The sequence below is a fragment of the Bos indicus genome, chromosome 6 (genome assembly GCF_029378745.1).
Source record: "Bos indicus isolate NIAB-ARS_2022 breed Sahiwal x Tharparkar chromosome 6, NIAB-ARS_B.indTharparkar_mat_pri_1.0, whole genome shotgun sequence".
NCBI lineage: Eukaryota > Metazoa > Chordata > Mammalia > Artiodactyla > Bovidae > Bos > Bos indicus.
This window is the reverse complement of record NC_091765.1, coordinates 69836057-69857060: the sequence shown is the minus strand read 5'-3', so window position 1 is coordinate 69857060 and position 21004 is coordinate 69836057. Positions and strand designations below refer to the sequence as shown.

General features: G+C 42.5%; 1 protein-coding gene across 4 annotated transcripts in view; it reads left to right on the top strand.

Annotated features, from left to right (window-relative positions):
- Positions 1–21004, top strand: part of LNX1 (ligand of numb-protein X 1) — a 190863-nt gene that overhangs the window by 37455 nt on the left and 132404 nt on the right. The window contains exon 2 of one of the 4 annotated variants that reach the window (XM_070791428.1): positions 11012–12029. The exons of the other annotated variants lie outside the window; for them this stretch is intronic. The gene's annotated coding sequence lies outside the window, so the exon portion shown is untranslated. The remainder of the gene's footprint in view (positions 1–11011; positions 12030–21004) is intronic. 4 annotated transcript variants of the gene reach the window in all.

The following is a 21004-nucleotide window of genomic DNA, read 5'->3' as shown; positions in this document are numbered from 1 at the left end:
TGATGACTGATATATTGATAAGTGCCAATAAACTTTAGCTGCTGCTCCTGCCACCAGTAACTATAGTCAGAGTCATGTCCAACCCTTTGTGACCCCATGGACCATAAGCCCACCAGGCTCCTCTATCCATAGGATTTCCCAGGCAAGAATACTGGAGTGGATTGCCATTTCCTTCTCCAAGGGATCTTCCTCAACCAGGGATTGAACCTGGGTCTCCTGCATTGCAGGCAGATTCTTTACCACCTAAGCTCCCAGGGAAGCCCATAGTCAGAACGGTCTTGTCCAATGACATCAGTTCCTCCACCAAGTGGAGACGGGCTCACTTCTTCCAGACTGGCAACTGTGAGAACTTTCTATGTGGAAAAGTGAAGCGACAAGGGATCATCTGCCGGGCTGTCCAGGTAAGCCAAATCACCCGCAAGTCACCATTTGTTCAGTGACACATACAAACACTAAGAAAATGAGATGAAAGCGGCAGCAGGTGTCTCACGAGACACTTAATTTGGTCAACAAATGCTGACCATCCATGGGTCACATGGTGCTGTTCTGGGTATGGGATACTGAAGAGCAGACACGTAAGACGTACTGCCTGCCTTTAGAACCTTCTGTCTCTAAGGAACTTTTAAATGCACGGTACTTAGGAGTTATTTGTATCCATGAAGAGAATGTATTTCCCAACATTTCTAAGGAAAAATATTTAAAAGGAGCCCCATTATACACAGAACACTAGAAAAAGAGAAAGAAAAGATAGACACTCAGTTAAAATATCCAAGCGTCTATCTTCATCACTATTGCTGTTACGATAAACTGCTTCAAACTCAGTGACTAAACCAACAATCCTCTGTTATTTCTCATAATTCTGGGAGTTGGCTGAGCTCTCCCACTCTGGATTTTGCCTGAGATCACTCGTGATCCTGCCTTCAGCTTCCAGGCCTGAGATGGCCTGACTCCCACATCAGGGAGTTGGTGCTGCCCATTGGTGAGAGCCTCTGTTCTCTTCCAAAGGCCTCTCATTCACCAGTAGACTTGCCTGAGCTTCTTAACAGCATGGCCATCTCAGGGTCCCAGGAGGGTAAGAGTGGAGGCTGCCAAGCCCCTCAGTGCCTAGGCTCTGGAACTCCCACAACATCCTGAGACCTGGGCAGGTTGATTCACGGGGGTGGGGACATGGTCCCTAATTCTCATTGGGAGAAGCATATCATATTGCAAAGGGGTTGGACACAGCATCAGTTAACTGCTGCATAACAAACCACCCCAAAAGTTAAAGGCCTAAGACTAACCTCCCACAGCCCATTCACCTCTCTTTAACTTGTGTCATGTTCTCTTCAGTGGCATGTGTAATTATCCCTCCTGTTTCTGCAGTTCATCAGTTTGAAATGTCATGACAAAGTTAGGGTCAATGACTTGAGGAAAAAAGAAAACTACACTTCTTCCTCACTCTGAGAGTTCAAAAGCAGATGAATGCATTGAGGAATAGCTCCAGAAGTCAACTTGGGATAAGATGAAGAGAGGACATGTTTCATTAAGAAGAGGAGCCAGATTTGGAGGTGGGGCCACAGCCTGGGGTCCTCCCTGCACCTGGAGCTTCCTTTGAAGTGAAGGAAATTGCTCCACCACGAGGAGGCGGAGGGAGGCGGACAGATGGGAGCACGGAATGTAAAACTAGTAAACGTTCTGTACACACCCAGGGGGCAGTCAACAGCGTAGGCTGACTAATAGTAGCTCCAGTTCCTTTTCTTGGCTTCTGGTATTTTACCTCATATTTGATGCTGAAGAAGTTCACAATTTAGACAATCTTTAAAGTTCTTGGACTTATGATCTAAAGAACAACTGGTCATTTTCCAGAGCCCTCACCTTCTGCTTCTCTGTTGTGGGGAGAGAACCATGGTCTGACACTCCTAGAGAAGTAGCCCCAAATCGTGTATTTGCTTTAGTTACAAAGGTTAACCTAGGAGTCACTTCACAGAAGGAAGTACAGACAAAAAGCAACAGAAGTAGAAACCCCAAAGGATATGCATTTCCAGAAGGATGTTGGAGCCTTTCTGAGTGCTGTTTCTGAGATGAGACACTATGCCAAGAGGAGTGTGTTAGTTGCTCAGTCATGTCTGACTCTTTGTGATGCCATGGACTGTAGCCCATCAGGCTCCATTGTTCATGGGATTTTCCAGGCAAGAATACTAGAGTGGGGTGCATTTCATAAGTCTTTGGATTAAGAATGGGAATCCCAGAAGCAGAAATTCTTTCCTGAGGAATGTGTTGGTGCAGGGATACAAATGGAACAACCAGTGTTCCTAGAAAGGAAGAAGTTTTAAGGGAGACAGAATCCTTCAAACTGGCTGGCTGAGGTCTTCATGTCTGAACAGTACACACTCATGTATTTTCACAAATGCATGTATGAGATCAGTTTAAACATAGGTGTGTGGTTGTGTGGGTGGTCTTTTTGCTTGTTTTCCTTTTTATAGACTTGGTGCTTCCTCTTCTCTTACATGCATATATATCAGTTCCCAACCCACCCACCTACACAGATAACTGATATTAATAATCTAATATGTATCTTTCCTACTTTCGCTGATGACTGTATAGTCATATAAAATGTATGCCTACACACACATGCACTTTTGATAATTGTTTGACAAAAACAGAAAAATATTACCCTTATTTTTCCTGCATTGTGCTTTATTCAGTCAATAATACTTTCTGAAACTTCCTGTCAACTAGCAGAACTCTGTCCTTCTTTTTGATAGCCCTGTTGTTCAACCACAGGGCTCCCCTATAGTTTATTCAATCACTCTCCTATTGCCAGAAACATTGTAGCTTTCAGAGACAATTTGCAAAAAAGAACTAAAACAATCCTCCCCTTCCAAAAAAACACTTTATATAAATCCTTAGGTTCTAGCAACTACATCTATTGGGAGTGTTTCCCAGGAAGAATATTGCTGGCCTGTAAAGTATGTGTATTTTAAATTTTAGTAGGTATTGCGGTACCGCTTCCCCAAGAGGCTATAGCATTTCTCATTCTGACTATGAAAGTGATCTCTTTCCTACAACCCTGCCAGCAAGAAGTGCTTCAGATCTTTTAAGTTTTAGAAAATCTGGTAGGTACAAAATGATAAGTGAAAGTGAAGTTGCTCAGTCATGTCCGACTCTTTGCGACCCCATGGACTGTAGCCTACCAGGCTCCTCTGTCCATGGGATTTTCCAGGCAATAGTACTGAAGTGGATTGCCATTTCCTTCTCCAGGGGGTCTTCCTGACCCAGGGATTGAACCCAGGTCTCCCGCATTGTAGACAGACGCTTTATCATCTGAGCCACCAGGGAAGTCATCTCATCATTGATTTGCATTCCCCTCACTTTGGGTGAACTTGAACATCTTTCCGTGTTTCTTAGCCATTGGATTTGCTTTTCAACGAGTTACCCATTCATATGCTATGCCCATTTTCCTACTTGTTTGTTCTCATTCCTCTTGTCAAATTACAGTAAATATTTGTATATTATACAAGTGAAATAAACTATCTACACAATATGTATTTCTGCAAACCTACCATGGTTGATGATATTTTTACAATAGCTTTGCCTTGAAGTTATAATTTCAGAGTTAAATATGCCTGCCTCTTCTCTCATAGCATTTGACTTCTCAGTTTGGATCAGGAAACTTTTCCTGCACAATGTAGTACATATAATCTAGATTCTTCTTGCAAGAGCTTTGCTTTACCTTTCTATTTTTACTGGTGCATTTTACTCGTCTATTTGTACCTTTAGATATACAATAAAATTGGGATCAAATAAGGTACCTATCTGAATACAATGCCTGCTACAGAGTTCTGATAACTGGTGAGGACGTCTCCGCCCCATGCTTACTTTTCTAAAATTACCTACCTTTTCTTCAGTATTTCATTTTTTTTTCTAGAAACAATAAAATCATCTTATTTAATTGCCAAAGCCTAACAAACCAAAATACCCACCTTGCTGTGAGTGTTAGTGAAATACATACACAATTTGAGGGAATATTTTTATGGCATTGAGTCTTCTCATCCAAAAATATGGCATGTCTGTCCATTTCTCCTTTTACATACATATTTTAGTATGATTTTGTTATTTCCTCTTTTTTGTTGTATCTAAGTATTCCATAGGGGTTGACTTGGAATGTTTTTTTCCATTCCTATTTTATTACTAGAGAAAAGTTAATGATTTTTGTTTTTTGCATATTTTTGGATCCATCTACTTTACAAAATTCTCTCCTTAAATCTAGGAGATTTTTACCAGATTCCTTTGGGTTTTCTAACTTTACAATCATATCATCTGCAAAAATAGATAATCTTTCCTCTTCTTTCCCAATGTTTTCTCCAGTTTTCAAATTTGTTGCCATAAAGTTTTAAATTATATTCTCTTTTAATACTCTTGGTCATTTTAATATTTGATCTTTCTACTTTCTGATCTTTTATAATTTTGCTTTTTTTCCTTTAAAAAAATTAGATTGTTTATCAAGTGGATAGAATTTTAATATAATAAGATTTTAAATTTATTTATATACTTTATTACTTTTCTCCTTTCTATTAAGATTTTACCTTTATTCAGTTCAGTTCAGTTCAGTTCAATCGCTCAGTTGTGTCCAACTCTTTGTGACCCCATGAATTGCAGCACACCAGGCCTCCCTGTCCATCACCAACTCCCGGAGTTCACTCAGACTCATGTCCATTGAGTCAGTGATGCCATCCAGCCATCTCATCTTCTGTCGTCCCCTTCTCCTCCTGCCCCCAATCCCTCCCAGCATCAGAGTCTTTTCCAATGAGTCAACTCTTTGCATGAGGTGGCCAAAGTTTATTAATCATTCTTTATTGTTATTTTTCTAATTTCTTAGAATGTAGACTTAGTTGCTTTACTTCTCATCTTTATTCTTTCACAAGGAAGGCCTTTTGACTGTAAAATTTCTACAACTCTATGAAATTAAAGTAGAAAAATTGTACAGTCAAAAGGCCTTCCTAGTGAAAGAAGGTCAGTAATTTCCCTTTTGATTTCTTCAAGTCAATTGTTTTCTATTTTTTCATTTTCAAGAAGACAATTTTTGGCCATCTTTTGATATTTTTTTTTTTACTAATTGAATTAGGATCAGATAATGTGACCTATAAAATCTTTGTTTTTTGAATTTCTGAAGCTTTTTTTTTTTTTTGCCAGCTATATGATCAGTCTTTATAAATGTTCTATAGACACATAAAAAGTAATGAAAATTATCTATATTTGAAATGTAGGGTATTCTCCAGTTATTGTGTGTGGAAGCAGTATGGCACATAGATTAAAAGCAAAGAATAGAGGAAAATGTCTACTTTCAATCTCGAACTTACCATATGACCTTGACTGTGTTTGTAAGACATAAATAATAATGCTATTTACCTCATAGGGTATTTGAGAGAATTAAATTATTTAATATTCTTAAGTACTTAGAATAGAAATTAGCACATACCAAATGCTATATAATTAATTTTGTAAACAAAAAGAATTCATATATGTCAGTTCATATATGTCCTTATTTCTTCTTTTCTACAGAATTGCCCAATACAGTCCAAAGAGATATATATTGGGTTTATTTAAGTTTTTGGTGTTTTTAAGGATGGCTCTGTATCAAAACATTGTAAGTGAAAGTGAAAGTCACTCAGTCATGTCCAACTCTTTGTCACCCCATGGACTGTCCATGGAATTCTCCAGGCCAGAATACAGAAGTGGGTAACCTATCCCTTCTCCAGGGGATCTTCCCGACTCAGGAATCAAACCAGGGTCTCCTGCATTGCAGGCAGATTCTTTACCAACTGAGCTATGAGGGAAGTCCTTACCAAAACATCATTCTGATTCTATTTTAAATTTCAAATTATTAAAGTGATAGATTTTAAAACGTAATCCTTTTTTTCTTCTTTAGATTTTCATTTTACTTCCTTGAATTTTTTCTTATCTCTATTACTTATTTTTTACATTTGATGCACAATTTAAAATTTCTTTGCCCTTTAATAAACTTAGTCTCAGTCTCATTCTTCCTTAATTAGGTTGCCTTTTCTCCCAAATCATACATAAATAACCATTCTCCTTATGCTTTAGAATGCTGGATTTCCTTCAGAGCAGTTCAGGCAAATTAAGTAGCCTGTGTAATCAGATTGGATTACAGGTGTGTTCCCAAAATGACATTAAAGTGTACTGAGTTCTGTAGTCAGTTCATTCTTACAATTTCCAGTGTCCTTCATTTTTTGTGTAAGTCCAAGTTTTTGTCTCATATCATATTCCTTCTGCCTAAAGAAATCCCTTTAAAATTTCTTATAGTTCATGTCTGTTAGTAATGAATGATCTAGGTCTTTGTTTTTCTGAAAAGTCTCAATTTCCCTTCATATTTGCTATAGAATTTGGGATTGACAATTTTCCCCTTCTAGCATTTTAAAGATATTCCTCTGCAGCCTTAAGCTTTATTCCTTTCTCATGAGAAGTCTGATCTTTCTTATCTGCCTTCCATAGACCTGAACCATGAGGAAGGCTTTCTCCTACCTTCTACTCCACCATTGTCAAATCCAATCATTGAAAACAGCTTACCAACAGGGGCCATTTCCAAAGGTAAGCAGAAGGCCAGGGCAGACTCCGAGCTAGAGACAGTATGCTTTTCAGGGGCTGTATAGTCGTATTGTAGTAGTGCTCAGTCATGTCCGACTCTTTGCAACCCCATGGACTGTAGCCCCCCAGGCTCTTCTGTCCATGGGGATTCTCCAGGCAAGAACACTGGAGTGGGTTGTCGTTCCCTTCTCCAGGAGATCTTCCCAACCCAGGGATCAAACACACGAATCTTGCATCTCCTGCATTGGCAGGCAGATTCTTTGCCACTAACTCCACCTGGAAGCCCAGCGGGTGTGGGTGCAGCCATTACCATGCAGGAGAGAAGCAATGATTAGAACTCTGAGAGAAAGAGAGCTTGTGCCCTATGTCAGAAAATGCACCACTCCATTACCCTGGAAGGGGAGTTTAAATGCATGGAAGAAAACATGTTACTTCCTTCAGATTTCTATACCTCCAAAGCATCATCTTTTCAAGTTTCCTGCTTGTGCATCTCTCTTTTCTTGGAAGAAGTCACCCATGACCTGCTGTTTCCCACCCAAGCGGTCCAGGCCCATTCCAAACATGAACACAGATTTTCAGTCTCGAGGAATTAAATGAAAGAAAAATTAGTCGGTCTCTGCCTGTGGACTGATATTTATAATTCATTTCTGGTGTAAGAAATAACAAATCCAGCTAGCCTAAGTACACCTCAGATATGAAGTATGCTCACATGCCGTTTGGAGCTCTAGTTAAACTTGGCCTGAACCCCAGTACCACCTCCTACGAGAGTTCAGAGTCCTTGGTACAATCTCTGAGGGTCCTGGGTTCCTTTGTCTTACGTCTCCCTCTCTCCAGCTCCTACATCCACGTGGGCTCTGCTATTCCTGCTTAAGTCTAGACAGTTTATCAGTTTGCCCCCAAATACCCCCATTACTTCAGTATGTTGTGAGTATAAAAACTTTAACAACAGGTCACATATCATTTGGTCTCCATTTATTTTTTCTTCAAACACTCTCCAGTTTAAGGAGGATGTCCTGGGCTTATGATAAGAGAACAGAGAAGTCCACCAGCAGTAGTTGCTGGTATATTTTTAGTGGGAGGGTGAGGGAAAAGTAATATAAATTCTTTCCTAGGGAGAGTAGAGCAAAAATCAGCAGCTCATCAGAAACTTGGAATGGACATAGCCTCAAGTGATAAATAGCCCTCCACCAAATTCATAGAACAACAAATGGATTTGAGCAGCTCCCCTGACTTCAGCACTACCACCATCTGTGAGAATTGTTAATACGTGTGGAGGCCCCATGTTGCAGTGACTGGCCATCAGAAATAACTTACTTTCCATTTGTGAAAACATTGCCAAATATTCTAGGCAAATATGATTGTCTGTATAATTGGGTTGATTTTCAAAATATTTAGTAATCAGTACAGCAGAGGCATCAACCAATCTGGATAGACCTGACCAATCATTAGAGATGTTAGGAGTAAGGACCCACTACAGCCCCATGGTGTACACCAGCTGAATACCTACCCTGCCTACAACTTAATAACAACTCTGCTAATTCATATCATTTTATACCCAGATGCTTCTTTCTCCTTCCCTTTCCCAACTATATTTAACTGGCCAAAAAATTTTATGGAAAAACATTTTGGCCAACCCAATACTTTGTTCATTCATTCATCTATCCATCTATTCAATAAAGATATCATTAAGCTCCTCCACGTGCTTTCCCAAATTTTCTCAGCTCCTGTCCCATTAGATACAGGTATCTTCCCTAAATAAATCCTTGTGTGCTTAGCCTCATCCTGGCATCTGTTTCTCACAAGACCCAGACTAACTCCTAATGGTGGTATCACAGTCACAGACAATAGAGTAGTTTGTTATATTTGAAACCATCCCTGTATCACTATGGAGGGTAACTTCCTCTCCATTTCTTTGGGCATGTGCATTAACAGACCTTGATTGCTGTTTCTTACTCTGTTCCTCTTCCCATCCCACCAGCAGATTTCTACAGCTTCCCAATAAGGATCTACTTTTGTTTTTTTATGCAATCTCATATGATCGCTTCCAGGGGAGGATAACAGTGCTAACAGAAGTCAGCCGTTTAAGCAGGAGTGAAGAGAGTAGGTAGTATTCGAACAGGAAGATTTGTAGGAGAGGGACTGGTGGAGCAGGGCAGGGAGAAATAATAGCAATCAGTTTAGAAAAGACTGAAACTTGGAACAGACCTCTTGGTGAACTCTGGCATGTGGTTCCTGGTTCATTTATTCTGGAGAAGATGCTACCTTAAGTAGAGGATAGACCAAAGAGTCACAGATCTTTTTCCAACGTCAAGTTCATAGGAGTTAGTGTGTGCAGTGTTCTCTTGTGGCAGAGATGAGGACAGGACATGCCCAACATAACTGCTGCCCCCTCTGCCAAAACCCTACAGCAACATGATATTGAAGAATAAGCATCCTGAGGTCCACCTGGCTTGCTGCCACACACACTCCAAAATCACAGCTGTGAGTTTATGGATGGGTGGTGCACCAAATCACTGAGAAGGACTGGCCACCCTGGGGAGACACTTTAATGAGAGTCACCCAACACGGAGGTGGGAATACACCTGTGGAAGGACTTGCCAAAGACATGCTTTCAGTCAGCCTCTGGGGCAACTCAGAGAAAATGGGAGAAAGGATTGGAAGGGCAGCCTCTCCCTTGCCAAGTAAACCATGCTGCTTCAGGGGGACAGGATGAGCTGGAAGGACCAGTCTAGCCACCCTAGGCTGATAGCCAGTACTGATATTGACAAAGCCTCAAATTACAACAGGGCAAATGGGGAACTTAGTGACCCAGGGCCTCTGGATCACTGCTTCTAGCTCTTCAGTTCAGTTCAGTTCAGCCGCTCAGTCGTGTCCGACTCTTTGCGACCCCATGAATCGCAGTACGCCAGGCCTCCTTGCCCATCACCAACTCCCGGAGTTCACTCAGACTCACGTCCATCGAGTTGGTGATGCCATCCAGCCATCTCATGCTCTGTCATCCCCTTCTCCTCCTGCCCCCAATCCCTCCCAGCATCAGGGTCTTTTGCAATGAGTCAACTCTTCACATGAGGTGGCCAAAGTACTGGAGTTTCAGCTTTAGCATCATTCCTTCCAAAGAAATCCCAGGGTTGATCTCCTTCAGAATGGACTGGTTGGATCTCCTTGCAGTCCAAGGGACTCTCAAGAGTCTTCTCCAACACCACAGTTCAAAAGCATCAATTCTTTGATGCTGTTTTCTTCACAGTTCAACTCTCACATCCATACATGACCACAGGAAAAACCATAGCCTTGACTAGACGGACCTTTGTTGGCAAAGTAATGTCTCTGCTTTTGAATATGCTATCTAGGTTGGTCATAACTTTCCTTCTAAGGACTAAGCGTCTTTTAATTTCATGGCTGCAGTCACCATCTGCAGTAATTTTGGAGCCCCCCAAAATAAAGTCTGACACTGTTTCCACTGTTTCCCCATCTATTTCCCACGAAGTGATGGGACCGGATGCCATGATCTTCATTTTCTGAATGTTGAGTTTTAAGCCAACTTTTTCACTCTCCTCTTTCACCTTCATCAAGAGGCTTTTTAGTTCCTCTTCACTTTCTACCATAAGGGTGATGTCATCTGCATATCTGAGGTTATTGATATTTCTCCTGGCAACCTTGATTCCAGCTTGTGTTTCTTCCAGCCCAGCATTTCTCATGACGTACTCTGCATAGAAATTAAATAAGCAGGATGACAATATACAGCCTTGACGAACTCCTTTCCCTATTTGGAACCAGTCTGTTGTTCCATGTCCAGGTCTTATTGTTGCTTCTTGACCTGCATACAGATTTCTCAGGAGGCAGGTCAGGTGGTCTGGTATTCCCATCTCTTTCAGAATTTTCCAGTTTATTGTGATCCACACAGTCAAAGACTTTGGCATAGTCAATAAAGCAGAAATAGATGTTTTTCTGGAACTGTCTTGCTTTTTCTATGTTCCAGTGGATGTTGGCAATTTGATCTCTGGTTCCTCTGCCTTTTCTAAAACCAGCTTGAACAACTGGAAGTTCACGGTTCACATATTGCTGAAGCCTGGCTTGGAGAATTTTGAGCATTACTTTTCTAGCGTGTGAGATGAGTGCAATTGTGCAGTAGTTTGAGCATTCTTTGGCATTGCCTTTCTTTGGGATTGGAATAAAAACTGACCTTTTCCAGTCCTGTGGCCACTGCTGAGTTTTCCAAATTTGCTGGCATATTGAGTGCAGCACTTTCACAGCATCATCTTTCAGGATTTGAAATAGCTCAACTGGAATTCCATCACTTCCACTAGCTTTGTTCGTAGTGATGCTTTCTAAGGCCCATTTGAATGGTTGAACCCAGTTGAACGGTTCTATGAAGACCTATAAGACCTTTTAGAGCTAACACCCAAAAAAGATGTCCTTTTCATTATAGGGGACTGGAATGCAAAAGTAGGAAGTCAAGAAACACCTGGAGTAACAGACAAATTTGGCCTTTGAATATGAAATGAAGCAGGGCAAAGACTAATAGAGTTTTGCCAAGAAAATGTGCTGGTCATAGCAAATACCCTCTTCCAACAACACAAGAGAAGACTCTACATATGGACATCACCAGATGGTCAACACTGAAATCAGATTGATTATATTCTTTGCAGCCAAAGATGGAGAAGCTCTATACAGTCAACAAAAACAAGACCAGGAAGCTAACTGTGGCTCAGATCATGAACTCTTTATTGCCAAATTCAGACTGAAATTGAAGAAAATAGGGAAAACCACTAGACCATTCAGGTATGACCTAAATCAAACCCTTTCTAGCTCTTTACTCTCTATAAATATTCATGGAATTAAGCTGAATGGATTTGAAAATTAAGTAGAGGCATGTTTCAGACATTCTCATACCCTAGAGAGAATGAGTTCCTGCTGTCTCACCTGTACTTTGGCACTTGGTTGCAGTTGAGTTCAGCATTTCCAGTGCAGGATTAGATGAGCCATCCAGGGGTGGAGGACTCGAGGATAAGTCCACAGTGATAACAACTCCACATTCTCATGACTTGTAGGAGGGGAAACTATTCAGTACTCTGTGATCATCTAAACTTCAACTGGAAGTGCAGTTTCTATGCTGGCCTTGGGAGGAGCAGCAGCTCCTAGGGCCAGAGGTACCAGGACTGGCCATGGAAATGCCTTTGTCCACGTCACCCGAGCCTGTGTCCATGGCTCCACCTTGTTGTGGCTTTACGGCCACAAGGAAGTGCCCTTACTTACTCCAGACCCCTCATCATGGCTTAGCGGCAGGTGCCCAGGGAAATTCATCTCTAAGAAGAGCTGAAAAGAGAGGCAGTCATCCAGGAAGTTGAGAAGGAAAATCTTCACCTGCTTGTGATTTGAGAAAAGCCAAATGAATTGCCCCTTGCTGAGATTCTGTTGGAAGGTTAACAGCTGTCTCTCCATTAATGGTGAGTAGTTTTCAAGATATTCTTTCTTATATTTGACTTTGGAGAACTGAAGGACTGGATTCTTGGCAGTGAACCCTGTTTTTGAGGACCTGCCCTCTCTTGGATGGAGGCAAAATTTCACTGGGAAAGAAAACACTTCTCCATCTAGACGTTGGCTTCTTCTATGCTTATAACACCCAAAGGGATCAGCAGCATGTTTTGCCTCTTGTTTTTGTCTTTTCCACGCCATCTCTTATTGGGCCATTTTGGGTGTGTATCTATGAGTCACTGTACATTATTAGTTATTGTGACATTTTAACTTTATCAGGAAGAAGTTTGAAGAAGTTGGGCTCTCAGGCCTGGACAGAGCACTCTATTAGACAACATAAAAGACAGCAAGTATAAGGAGGTTTTGTGAATAAAATGGTCCTTTGGTCTTATTCACTGAGGACTGAATATACAGAAAGTAGAATTAAGTGGGGCTTAAATTATGCAACACTGAAAGCTTATGAAGTTTAAGGTGGGGATCTTTAATAAAGGTTTGCCAACATTGTCAATTCCACTTGAAAGAAATTTCATCTAAATAGCTACAGATGTTACTGTCACATGAGAGCACAGGTCTTTTTAAGTTCTTCCCAAGGTACCAGCCAATCCTGACTGTGAGCATGAAACTCCAAGACCACATTTGAGGCACAGTTTTTCTACCCACTCAAGATAAGCCACATCTACATTTGTGAAAGTCATTAAGGTGTAAGAGGATCCCCTGGAGAAGGAAATGGCAACCCACTCCAGTATTCTTGCCTGGAAAATCCCATGGACCGAGGTGCCTGGCAGGCTACTGTCCATGGGGTCAGAAGAGCAGGACATGACCACGTGACTAAACCACCACCACCAGGAAGACTCAGGTTCTCTGAAGCAAACCTAGAGGCCCGATGGGTCCCTGTTCTCACGGGCCCCCTTTTGGCAAAGGGCCAGGGCAACGCCATGTGGGCCTGGGAAGGTCACGGGCGCTAAAATGGACCTGCACCCCAGTGTAAGCTCTGTCATTATCAGTGGGGCGACCTTGGGCAGAAGTTTTTAACAACTTAAATCTTTTAAATGAGAAGAAACAAGCCACCCTTCCTCTTTCCTATAACTGTCTGAATACCTGGCAGTCTCCACCTTGGGCTTTAATCCTCTGTCTTTAACTCTGCTTCTTCATGGATGAGGAGTTCCTGAAAACTGAGATTCTTCTCATCCTTGACAGTGACTAGACATCAACAGTTTAATGTGTTTTTTGAATATCTGAATGAATGAATCATGGAGGTCTAGGTGGTGGCATTACTGTGAAAATTATGTGTAATAAAGGTAGTCTCCTTTCTAAAGTCCATAGACTTAGACTTCTAGGAAAAGGAAGGGATCCTCCCAGAGGTGACCTAACAATGAGGATTCCCTCATTCACCCACTTGCTTTACACTCACCTTTAGTTCTTTTGACTAATGTCTGTTGAAGGCACCGGGCTGTGTTCCTTCCAGACACTGGGCCAAGTCCTGCAGGTCTATGAGAAGTCATGTTCCCTAGCTGACTATCTAGAGAGAAGATAATTTTAAATATTATATAAATATATAAAATTATAAAATAATATTATATAATTTTAAAAATTGTAATCAGGATAATAACTGCCTGAGTAGGGCATGCAGTGAGCACAGCACAGGTGTGGATGTCTGCTTGGGAAAGTGAGGAGAGGTTCTATAAAGGAGGTGGCACTTATGCTGAGCCCTGAAGATGGAGTAGGAGTTTCCCAAACTGAGGGAGGAGAAATACCTGAGTGTCAGGTCTGCCTGTGACCCACTGGGCAATTTGGACAAGTTACTTTACCTCTAACAGACTCAGTCTCCTCACCTGTTAAGTAGAGTTAGCTCCTGGGGTTTCTTCCAGGATCCTGTAAGAGAACATTTAAAAGTGCACCACATCAATGCAGGTGATGCTAGATGAATAAGAATTGTTAGGGTGGTGTTGCATGAGTAAGAGCCTAGCAGTGAGAGACTCTGGTTGTTATGGGAATCACATTCAGGTTTTCTTGGGTATCTAAGAGGGACCCCAACAAATAGTGCTTCCCTTTCCCACCTGAGTTTGGAATAATTAGAGAAAAATTGAAGAGTAATTACTGAGGCCAAAATATCACCTTTCAAATGGTAATAGCTAAGTTGGAGAACAAGACCTGGAACAAGGTAAAAAGAGCTTGAAGGCACCCAGCCCGGGCAGATCTGGGCATGATGTCTTCTCAAATAGAAGCCTGCCCTGGGAAGACTCAGCATATGGAGCGGCAGAGGAAAACTCCCAAGACAGCCAAGGGAGGAGTGCAGCTGAGCTGGCCTGTTGTTCTTTCCTATTTTTTCACTGAAGGACTTGCAGGGGGCAGAGTGAGTGAAGGGCGATGTACGGCTGGAGTTTTCTTTGGAAACCACTTTCTTGTGGAAATGTTGGGGTGGAGAGAGGGGCAAGGGCAGACCCCTTTAACACGGTGTTACTAGGGCATGGGGGCTGGGGCACGGGCAGTATTCTGAGGGTGGAAAGGATATAGAGATGTTGCTGAGGTATGATAGGCAGGCAGGGCCCAGGGTCATGTCAAGCCTGGTGTGCCAGGCCAGGCAAATGGACTGCAGGTGGGCTGACCGCAGAGAAGAGACATGGTGGACCAGGACTGCTGAAGAGACCAACTAGAGGGGCTGGCATTGCAGATGTATGGATACAGTGGCTCCAAACCTCATGCTTATAGGAAGAGAGAAGGCTGGAGCCCTGGTTCCGCCAGGCCATTGGGAAGTTGAAGATACAGGCAAGGAAGTGGGACCTGGGTCAGACAAGCTTGAAGTGAAAACAGAAGAGAGAGATACTCTTGGGTGAGCTCCAGAAGTCAAGAACCAGGAATACAATCCATTCAGAGAGGAAAGCAAAATTTGATAGGGGAGTGGAAAATCTGAACAGTTAGAAGAATATAGAAGAGAGTAACATTCTCAGATTTTTTTGAAATGTAAGATTTTGGGATGATAAGAAAATGCAAGCGGCAGCCCTGAAAATAGGCAGTTTCAGAGGAATAGAGTGTCCTTAGAGTGGGTGGGGTCAAGGATGTAGAGGGGTCATCCACAAGGACATGGACTCCTTTAGAATGACATCAAAGTTCAAAAGGAGAGGCAACATTTTACACTTTTGACATATGGTATTGGGTCAATTGGGCTTCCCTCATGGCTCAGATGGTAAAGAATCTATCTGCAAAGTAGGCTACCTGGGTTCAATCCCTGGGTCAGGAAGATCCGCTGGAGGAGGGCATGGCAACCCACTCCAGTGTTGTTGCCTGGAGAATCCCATGAACAGAGGAGCCTGGCAGGCTACAGTCCATGCAGTTGCAAAGAGTCCAACATGATTGAGTAACGCACACACACACACACACACACACACACATTGGGTTGATTTTAATAGGTATATGGGAAGATCCCCTGGAGAAGGGAATGGCAACCCACTCTAGTATTCTTGCCTAGAAAATTCCATGGACAGAGAAGCCTGGTGGTCTACAGTCCATGGAGTTGCAAAGAGCTGAACATGACTGAGCAGCTAACACACAAATGTGATGGAACCAAGAAAAACAGACACAACAACCTTCAAAATATCAACAACCATCAGCAAAAAAATTAAATAACCCACCAGGTTTATGCAAGAATGGAGTCATATAAACACAGACATTTACAGTTGTGGAATATAGGCCTTGTAACATTTATAGAAGGAGCAACAATGAAGTCTTTTTTTTTTTTCCTACTAAAGAAGAATGCACTGGCTGCAGGCCCATGGAGGAAATCTTCACCAAATATGTGCCACCTCCAATGGCTAATGTACTCCCTCTTACCTCCAAAGCACACAACCTGGAGCAGTGTCTGCCCCCAAACTGTAAATCCATCCAGTATCCTAGAAGCTCATCTGCAAACCAGACTACACATGGGCTGTGAGTTTGTGAGAGAAATGCAATCTCTTCCACATACACAGAACCAGATGGCATTTATCCCATCAGCTGATATTTGTGATTATTACTATTATTTTCTGTAATTGCCCTTCTGGGTCCTGTTTACTCATATCATGCTAAGTAATTGTAATTAACCAATGAAATATTTGGAGCTAAGCTAGTTCAAAGCTATGGTTTTTCCAGTGGTCATGTATGGATGTGAGAGTTGGACTGTGAAGAAGGCTGAGCGCCAAAGAATTGATGCTTTTGAACTGTGGTGTTGGAGAAGACTCTTGAGAGTCCCTTGGACTGCAAGGAGATCCAACCAGTCCATTCTGAAGGAGATCAGCCCTGGGTGTCCTTTGGAAGGAATGATGCTAAAGCTGAAATTCCAGTACTTTGGCCACCTCATGCAAAGAGTTGACTCATTGGAAAAGACTCTGATGCTGGGAGGGATTGGGGGCAGGAGGAAAAGGGGAAAACAGAGGATGAGATGGCTGGATGGCATCACTGACTCGATGGACGTGAGTTTGAGTGAACTCCGGGAGTTGGTGATGGACCGGGAGGCCTGGCGTGCTGCGATTCATGGGGTCGCAAAGAGTTGGACACGACTCAGCGACTGAACTGAACTGAAGCTAGTTCAAAAAAGAAACTGAGGCCAACATGATGGAATGTGTATAGCAATTCCATCTCATAATGCTATGTACTTTCAGCTAAAGTATATAGCATTTTATTAAAACCAGATGGAATTTGTTCACTTTTGTTGTGGCAGTCAGTCATCTTAGACAACCCTACAAATATGCTATGAAAAAAAAAGGAAGCCAACAGGGGCAAAGTAATTCTAACAAATCTTGAGGTACTGTCTTAACAACAGTTCTTTTCCAGGAATGTCTTACAATAGTTTTCTGCCAGGAAGAATCCTTGAGAATGCCAACCTTCATTGTGGTGATCTAGAAGGAAAGAGCTTTGAAAAACAGACCTCCTTTCCCCCATAGATTTCCCTGTCAAGATACATAAAAGAATTCAGACTAATCAAAAAGCCCAATTGAGCTGGCTGCCTAACTAGGACAGGCCCAACCTTGAGTTCAGAGAGCTTTCTAATGCGTTCCATCCGTCTCTCCAAAGAACAAAAGTTACAGGATATGTTGGCTGCAAAGGAGGCTTGCTTCTAATGAGAAAGATGATCACATAGTAGCTGAAATGGCATATCGTGGAAGTTTAACTCAACTCTGAAAATACTGTTGCTCTGAATAAATGACCCATGCCCAAGATGCTGAATTTTTTTCTCTTTCTTCTTCCCTCTTTCCCTCCTCCCTTCCTTCATTCTTTCCCTCCTTTCTTTCTCTCTTCCTTCTTCCCTTCCATCCCTCCCTTCCTCCCTTCCTCCATTCCTTTTTTTCTTTCTGCCTTTTGCTATTTAATCATCATGAAACAAGTAGCCAGAAGTCATGTGAAGACCTGAAGAGTCAGCCCTTGAGGTTCTTTATCATCTGGTCCACCTTTCCCGTGCAAACCGAGCAGAGGATGGCTCCTCTTCACCCCAGCAGGATGAACACTCTATTGTCTTGTCTTTTGCCTTGTTTCCACTCACACCTTCCTCCCCAGCACTCACAGGCTGTGATCACCCCTGTCTCCACCTGCTGTCTGCACTGGCTTTTTTTTTCTTTGTTTTCATTGCTGCACAGGCTTATCTCCAGTTTGAGAGAGAGGGAGGGGGCACTTTAGCTGTGGTACGTGGGCTTCTCACTGTGGTGGCTTCTCTTACTGCAGACATGGTCTTAGTTGCTCCAAGGCATGTGGGATCCTCCTGGATCAGGGATCAAACTCATTTCTCCCACATTGGCAGGCGGATTCCTTACCACTGAGCCACCAAAGAAGGCCCCTGCCTGGATTTGTCTGCCCCTCTCAACTATCTCCCTATATCCTTCAAGGTCTAATTCATGTTCCATTCTCCATGAAATCTTGCCTAATGACACCAGCCAACACCAATCTTATCCTTTCCTGGTTATCCTCCCACTTACTATCAAATCAAGGATAGAAATTGTTGCTGTGCTTGGACCTCTGTCTTGTAGATTCCTAGGTTACCTCTGAGCTGAAGGCCTTCTAGCAATAATGATGAGAATGGTATAGGAGCAGTGTGTGTCTAGTACTTGCCAAACCTGGTCTAAACTGTCTAACTTGGTAGAGGTTGCGTTGGAACTTAATTTTACATCGTCTCGTATTATCCCATTATATAAAGTTCTAGGCTCTTATGGCCCTTCTGATAACATTTGCAGCTTTTAAGGGATAAACCGTTAAAGTTTTAGAAAGAGATAACCATAAAAGATGTCAGAGAGAGTTACAACTGATCCCTCTGGAGGGGCCCCTCAAGCTGGCTTTCCCTTCTTGGGGTTGGTTTGACAGAACCCAAAATATGATTTTGAGGATGCACTCAGGGATGATGGATTTCCTGGTGTGTTTTCTCACAAATACGTGTATAAACGTATCCATCTTCATCCTCAATATATAAACCAGATTAACAATTCTTTTGTAATTAGAGATAGTCCTTCCCAGAAACTATACTTCCCAGGGCTACTTCTACAAGGCACTTCCTTCTAAATAGAGGATGGGTAAGAACTTTGATTAGTGCCCAGGAAGTTGCCAGGGAACATGAAATCAAACCCTTTCCACATTTTTCCCCAGTGGATGAAACTGCTCTGGCCGTGTCACTTGTTGGCCGTGCTGGCCTTTAGCATGTTCTCAATATCTCTGTGCCTTTCCAGTTGTCTACACAAATAGTACGTAACTCAGTGTCGTAAAAAGTGCTCACAACAGTGAGTAGCACCAGCTAAGCACTTAGTCAGTGGTAGTTTTTTATGTTTATTATATATATCTTTTCACCAGTATTTGAGACACATTTCCATAATAACACAACAGCCCTAATGGAATAGTGAAGCCCACACTGATTTTTTTGAAACTTCAAAGATTATTCTAAATCCAAGAGCACCAAGTCAAATGGCCTATTTTTCCTTTGTCTTTTGCACACTTCTCCACTCTTTTTGTTTTATTGACCGTGATCTGTACTCCTGGTTGAACTTCTTTTCTCAATTTTTATTCATCAAACCACAGGAGCAGAATGCTGTGTGTCTCTGAAGCCCTTAACCTCAAGGACTTGTTGTCACTTCCTGAAAATGCTTTTCCCCAGAAATCTTTCTCCTCCTTTTACTATATTTTCTGTGAAAGTGTTTGCTGCTCAGTTATGACCCATTCTTTGAGACCCTATGGACTGTAGCCTGCCAGGCTCCTCTGTCCATAGGATTGCCATTTCCTTTTCCAGCGTTTCTTCCCAACCCAGGGATTGAACCCGGCTCTCCTGCATTGCAGGCAGATACTTGACCCTCTGAGCCACCAGGGAAGCCTTGTGGCTTCCCCCTACCTGGTGGGACCTGCCGCCTTCAAAGGTGATTGTCACACATGGAAGGCAGCTGTAGGCGGGCCTGGATGATTCATGAGGCTGGCGGCTGGCCCTGCCCCTCCTCCTGTCTCGGGGGACACTCAAGCCAGCGTAGAACCCTGTTTTGCAGGTGTTTCTTAGTTGAGTATCAAACCAGTGGACCAGTACTTATTCCTGAAACACCGGCAAATATATAAAAGACTTTGCTGCCTTATTCTTTTTATATAATCGTTGTTAATAATAAAGGAGTAGCCACACCTACCATAGTTTCTATTGGATGAAAACGTGAATGGGGAATTTTTTTTTTAAGCTTCCAGCTCTCTACAAAGTGCAGGCAGTTCCCAGGTGGGGACGGTGGTCTAGAGCTGCCAGGGACAGCTCGTGAGAGCAGCCAGGGACAGCTTGGGAGAGGACCCAGCTCTATTGCAAGAGAAATATGCAGAGCCTGCCCTGCAGGCCTGTGACTAGAATTTTTCCTCCTTCCCTCCCTGGTTGTTTTACAAGGTATCGGATGACTGGCAGCACCCAGTCAATGTGGAGAACTAGAGACTGGAGTCAACACCTTCCTCCCTTCCCCCTCCTATTTATTTTTCTTCCTCTACCCCTCCCCCTCAGTCAAAACACCAACCCACCAGCCCAATCCAAAAACCTCTGAAGAGGTGAAGTGTTAGAATGTATGAAATCAAAGGATTAACAGTATCAAGAGAAGAGGGAGTAGAGTAGAAACGAACACAGCATTGTAGAGCAACTATACTCCAGTAAAAGTTAACTTAAAACAGAGAGAGAGGGAAGAGGGAGACAGAATAAGAGGAAAAATCAGAATTTCAACATTTTTTTCTCCTTCCAGGGAAAAAATAGAGTCTAGCTCTCTGGGCAAGTAGGCCATCTATCTGGGAGGGAGAACCCACATTTTCCCCAGGTAGTACATTCCAGAGAGTGAATAAACTGTCAAGAGATGCTGGACTGGGGCCATAGAAATACATGACGTTAAAATGCAATGATAGAAGCTGTTGACAATCCTTCGAAAGATGCCAGAGGGTTTAAGAGGCAGACGCAATACTCGCAGGTGCTGCTGCTGCACCGGCTGAGTTGTAGAGTTCCTGTCTTTTGCTGCTGGAAAAGCTGAGGCAAGACAATGACTTGCCCAGGGTCACACACCACGCTTGGGACAGAAATAACCCTGACTCCCCCTTCCTGGCTCTAATCAGCTGACAACGCCACTTTATTACTGTACTATCATTCCAATCTGAATCATGTAAATTGCTCCTAATTGCAGGTCTGCGGTGAACTGTAACCTCCGTGTGACTTCTAGCTGCCAGACCATCGAGCTAGGAAGTGACTGAAGTTTCACAAACTCCTGAACATGGGATGAACTGCTGGGGCAGGGAGTGGGGGAGTGTTTGAAAACTTGACTCTGAAAGTTCTGAGAAGCATCATATTTGGATTTTTTTTTAATGAATTTGAAATGTCACCTCTCATTTATTAAATTTGAACAAAGAAGCACTTGGGATCCAAATGGATGACATTCAGAAAAGCATTCAGGAATAAATCTCAGATATTTTCCAAGCATTCAATCTTCACACAGTTCCTTTT